This window comes from Haemaphysalis longicornis, unplaced genomic scaffold (assembly GCF_048455015.1).
Source record: "Haemaphysalis longicornis isolate Haplotype H1 unplaced genomic scaffold, Haemaphysalis longicornis Haplotype H1 scaffold_1, whole genome shotgun sequence".
NCBI lineage: Eukaryota > Metazoa > Arthropoda > Arachnida > Ixodida > Ixodidae > Haemaphysalis > Haemaphysalis longicornis.
In genome coordinates, this window is record NW_027526203.1 from 263,155,259 (window position 1) to 263,161,258 (window position 6,000).

Genomic DNA, 6,000 nt, shown 5'->3' on the forward strand with positions numbered 1-6,000 from the left:
AGTAAGAGTAGCCGCCCCTTCCCGATACCGGCGCAGCCTGCAAAAATAAGCATTCATTCTGGGCCATTTCAAAGTTACCATTGTGCCCCGAAAAGGCCTGCAACGACACGGTCGCAGAGACAGCACGGCTAACACAACGGGCGTACTCGTTGTCGAGGCAACAAGCATAACTCAATGGCTTCACAACCTCGGCCGATCATGCGGCGCTGGAGAAAGGAGCGGACGCGCTGACGCGCACGCACACGCGCCCGCAGAGTGCCCACACACGAACGCGCTCCGTTCAAGCGGGAGGATAGGCCCTGGGCGCCCTCCCCGTCGGCAGCGGGGATGCAGGGAGGCGTTAGACCGGAACAGGGAGAAGGGAACAAAACCACCCTCCCCGCCCGGTTGGTTTCAGTGTGCGCCCGTGGAAGTTGGAGCACGTATCGCCCCGTTTTGATTGCCGCCGGGAGACCGGTCTTTTGAGTACCTTTCGGTCCGGGGAACAAATTACGCGCGGTCAGAATTGGTACGTACGCGAGACGTCCGACAAAACTCAACAAATCTTGAAAAAAAAAAAAAAAAAAAGATAACGTTGTTACGTGCTAATCGATCCTATAGGTCGTTCTGCGTGGTGTTCTGACTTACTTGCAGTTATTATTTACCTCGCGTTTTTAGTGGGCCTCAGTTGGTATTAATCGGGCCTCAGTTGGTATTAATCGCGATTGTTTCCTATATTTGAAAGCGTCTTTTGTAAAGCATACGGGCGCAGGTAGTAAGTTGTCTCTTTATTAAAACAAAAGGCTATCTATCTTAAAGGGTTCCTCGAGTAGTTAGCGTGGCAACGGCCATGAAATCAGAAGAAATGTATACCACGCTGATGACTCACCGCGGTCGAATGTTAACGCCGCCACTTCTCCTTCGGCTCAGCCCGAAGCCCTTAGTATCCCGTGAAGGTAAGGTTTGCGAAAACTCCCCATTTTTCCGCTATAGCAGGAGGCCCGACGCTTAAAAAAAATGATTTAATAAACGAGCGTTAGCACACTGAGCGCAGGTGTGTGTGTTATATGAGGCTCGACATATTCTGTTTTTTTTTTAAGTCCCAACAAAATTAACCGGTGTTTCCGTAGAAGCAGCGGAACACCGACGACAACATTGAGAAAACAACCCTTATCTGTGTTCCGTTTCACTGTCTGCCACAAGGCACTCAATGAGCAACGAGGAGTAAAATCGATAACCGGCAGATGATATAGTAAGCATAGTATCATAAAACGCATATTTTTCTTGAATTTATACCGGGCTGGGTGTCAATATCTATAGTAAAGACATAACGATTTGAATCGATTATTGTCCTCCAAATTTTTCCCAGGAGAATTGGGATTGTTTTCTTTTGCAACTTTTTAGGGCCTAATTTTTCTATCACAAAATGAGCCATCAGCAACACAGATGGTAACCCAACTACAGTCGTTAAAAACCAACCATGCCGTCAATCAATTACTGAGCCTTCAATGAACCAAGCAGAGCTTACATAACCTAGTATGCGACACTGGTCTCCTGCAACTAGGAAATATTACAATGTTCAACCCAACCACGAACTCGTGAACTCAAAACAAGGAAGCAAATTCAACCGCAGTAAGGAAGGAAGCGTCAAAGCTACACGCACAAAACACTCGGGGTCTCGGGGGTCCCATTACAACCGACGCATGATTCTGGAACAATGTGCTATGAACGAACGACCCACTCCAGTTTTCGGGTTTCGCGTTTTTCAATTCCCCGGGTCTGGGGGAGAACCCTCGACAGCCACTCGAGCGTTAACGAGCCCCAGACGGGCCGCGGCGCACTGCGACATGACCCAGAGGGGGAGAGGGGCAAACGGCGGAGGAGGAGGGGAAGAGGACAGCGGCGCCCGTTCGCGTGGACGACCCTCTGTGCCGCTGCGGTGGCAGCGACCGCATTTGCTACCCCAACTTTGTCGTCCGATTTTGCCACCCTGTTTGAGTAAGCCCCCTCCCTCCCTCCGAATGGGGTTGCCAATGGGGTGTTAAGTTTACCAAGGCTGCGTATACGTCGCCGGGCCCTTATTTATTGCCGTTCCTCTCCACCCTGTTTGCCTGGTTTGAAGCGCTCGCCAATCAGTACCTGGATTATTGCTTTTGAATTTACAGCCCTCTTTCATGTATATGGTTGTATTCCTCCCCTGGGAGCTGAGGCTGCAATTGTTGACAGATATTGGTGTCCGCTCGAGTAATTGGATAGCGAAGCTGTTAAAATACCAGTGAAAATGGCATTGCCAAATGAATGATAAAATCTCGTTAAATTTCAAGTTGACTTACTTTATTTGTAAGCGTATTGACTGGGGCGCAGTTCAAATGAGGGAATAAAGAAAGCACGATTTTTTCTATGTTTCGGGCTTCGCATTCTTCTGAATTAGGTAGTTTGACTTGGAAGGGCGACAGTTTTATCCTGGTAGCCATACATGAGGCTGCGTGTTTCACTGTGGTTTTGTGGCGCTGCTGGAATGGCTTACGAGAGGCGGCTTCATGTCACTTGTGCTAAAAAATGCGATTAGTAACTATCCGCGATACAGGCTGAGATAAAACGCCCCACGGTATGCACTCGTCTAATGAGTCGAACCTCGTATGTATTCTGTAACTCTAGCTCTGATGAAACAAGAGCTACAGCCAATTCCCGCAACCGTACTCCACCCGATGAAGCATATACGCAGGAGACGGGAATTCCGAGACGTTTGAACTCCACTTGGAACTAATGACAAGTAAACGACGCTGGGCGCTATGATAAAGTCGTCGTGGCGGTCAAAGGCCCTATGATTTTTACAATACATCTACAATAGATTGAGAGCTACACTAATTTCGCAAGAAAGTTTGATTTGCCGCAACGCATATCCCGTTAAAGGAGCCATGAAGAGAAAACACAAGTTTGGTTCATTCAAAAGATTGCCTCGTTCGAACTGTGCTGACACCACTTTGAATGTAAACTTCGCTCAAATAAGCTACATAATTAGGAAAAAAGGGAATTCCCATGCGACGCACTAGCTCATTTCCCGCAACAGAACACATGATGTCATACCAGACAGCTCTGCGATTGGCGGAGGGCGGCAAAAGCAGACGCAAATTAGGCATAGCTTATAAGCTTGCCGAACGAGCTATTTGCGCTTAAATATGGGCAAATTTTTTTTTAAAGCCGTAAGAATGGTGCAGGACAAACAGTGGAAGTTACGAAAGCACATGTAAACACAGAAGTACTGATGCGTACTGCTGTTGGTACTGCGCGCACTATGCTTGGTTTAGCTGCACAGCACTGCGGGGCTTTGGGGTTGACTCAGACGACACTGGCCGATTGACGCAAGCAACGGTGTCTTACGTGATCGTATTTGTCGAGCGAGGACTGTGTTTCACGAAACGATTATTTTCTCCCAGAACAAAAACAAGCCACGTTTACATACGGTCAAAAACAAACGGCTTGCAATAGTATTGCTGCGCCATCTAGGTTCAGTAACGTAAACAAACGCGTGAGTGCCTCGATGCCAGCACCACCGTACAGGGTGGAGACACCCTTTGAACGGTCCCGTGCCGCTGCAATTGGGTCAACGTGCTCAACGCGTTGTTCTTTTCGTTTCCCATAAGACCCAGCAACGCGAAACAGATAAGATAATTCAAACTTCGCCAGTAAACCGCTTTGCGGCGATAATTTTAGCGTGGTTTTGATACAATGACTTGTTCCGGCGGCGAGCGAGTGACCCAAAATGGCGGCGCCAGCGTATACGTGTCTCCACCCTGTGCGGCGGACGCGTGATCAAGGGACCCTAGGCTGCAGAGCGGTCGGTTCCTGTGATGTCATTGCAGTCCACGAAAACACACGATTTAGCGCTAAAATCAAAATTTTAACTTAAATTTATCAATTCCCCAGTGATTAAAGCATTTGGAAAAGGGCTGGGGGCACTATAAAACACGAATTCTTTCGAATAAAACAAACTTGTATTTTGTCTTCATGGCTCCTTTAAGATCGACGAAAACACTGACAACTGCTACTACAACGCTGAAAATTCCGACCAACAAACCACCAAGAGCTCCGCTGCAAAAAAAAATAATAATAATAAAATAAAAAGGTTTTCTAGTAGCCAAGCGCTATCTACTGGAATATTTTAGCGTCAGATTTTAGTTGTACAGTTCTGGCAATAGCGTGGGGCGTCACAATTGATACCTTTTATTTCCCCTTTGCCCATCCCACACTGCCAAGAAAACGTAGGGAGTTGGCCAAGAATAAAAAGCAGCTGCACGTTAAAAATAGGAATACCGGCTTGCTTTCCAACATCAATCGGACGTTGCGTGAAATTCATGGTACTAAATTTCACGGCACCCCTAGTGGTAGTCCCCCAGTTTTACAGCGAAGCTGTTAGTGTTGCCTCACCCGGAATCTTTGTCGTCCTCGCCCGTCAACAAACTAGGTTTTGCGGCTAAGCCAACTTAACGAAGAAAGCTCCGTAACTCCCATTCTAACACGGATATCTCAGAAAACAATTCACGATGGTACCCCTGGAACAACTAACTCAGTAGCTGGGCTGAGCTTCATGTACCACCCGTCGCCAGTACATGAGCGTCTACGAAGGAGTATTGTTCGAGAAAAACGGCTTTAACTCGTGTTTATAAGAGACATTTCAAAAGGGGATATGCGACATTTCCCTGCTAAGACGAATCTATAACTGTGGAGAGTTTTATTGTAGCGGTACCGTACATAATTAACAGCGGTAGTCTTAACACGAATAGCATCACCTAGCACACTAGAATTCAACACGATAAATATTGACCCCCCAACTTCGCCGTTCATCCATGTCTTCATAACAAAGAGAATGTTCCCAAACATTTTAGTGTGCAAGCACTAAGTAAGCTCATTGCAGAAGGCGTTTGCGCATTCTCTGGATCTTGTGTACCTACTCGGAAGCCAAGCACAGTGCTACATAGCGATAGAGCAGCACACACCCGCCAAAGGGTTTTGCGCAACGTTTTGTGAGGGGAAGTTTATACTGAGTCCGATACCCATACCCCTAACAGAACAAGCACAATTCCTTTGGGCGCGCTTATAGCGACGTAAATGAACCAAAATGAGGCGTGCCATGGTGTGCCTAGAAGAAAATTGCGTCAGATCGTCCCATAATTTTTAAAGTGAAGGTCTCTTGCGCTAGGTTCTGGCTAATATTCGGTGCGCGTAGCGAGTGGTGTCGAAAAAAAAAATGGCACGCGCTCGCCCCAGGAGAGATGGAGAGGTGTTAAGTGGTAACGGTGACAGAAGAATGTCTTTTGACGACATTTGCAAGTAAGTGAGAAGATACGCGGCCATTTTTTTTAAGCGAAGCTTGGATTGGCTGAATTGCGCCATCGGTGGTGGCACGTACCAAAATGCCTTGCGGCAAAGCCAACTCTATCCACGGGCTCTAATGACGACTACGACGATGGTGCCCTCAGTGTTTAACACGTACCCACTCGAGGGGATTGGCCAGGGGTAAAGGGTTGACTGTGCCCCTGTTATCTCTTATAGATTTAATTATAGCTTCAAACCTTCCTGGGGATTCCGCTTGACGGGCGCAGCCCTCGCTCGCCATTCGCAGCTGGCGCGGGAGCGCACGCACAGTGTCGCGTGATATCACGCCACAATTGGATCCAATTGGAGCCAATTGGCATTGTCACTCGCATCACGCCACATTGCACAGGCTGTCGCATGCTTTCGTCGGGTAGTGCGCCTGCCAGGGCGGCATGGCTAGGCTTCGCTTTGTTTGCTCTGCAGAAGAGCCGGCAGCCATTGAAGAACGTAAACGCTAATTTCCAATAATCGCAGGAGGACCTACAATAAATTATACCAAACATTTGCGTTCGGGTAAAGCTCACTGAAATTAAACGGTTTCGTTTTGGTCGATCTATGGTTTCGTGTTCTCATTTCGGCCATTGCCTTTTTACCCGCCGTGGTGGCTCAGTTGCTAAGGCGTTGTGCTGCTGAGCTCGAGGACGC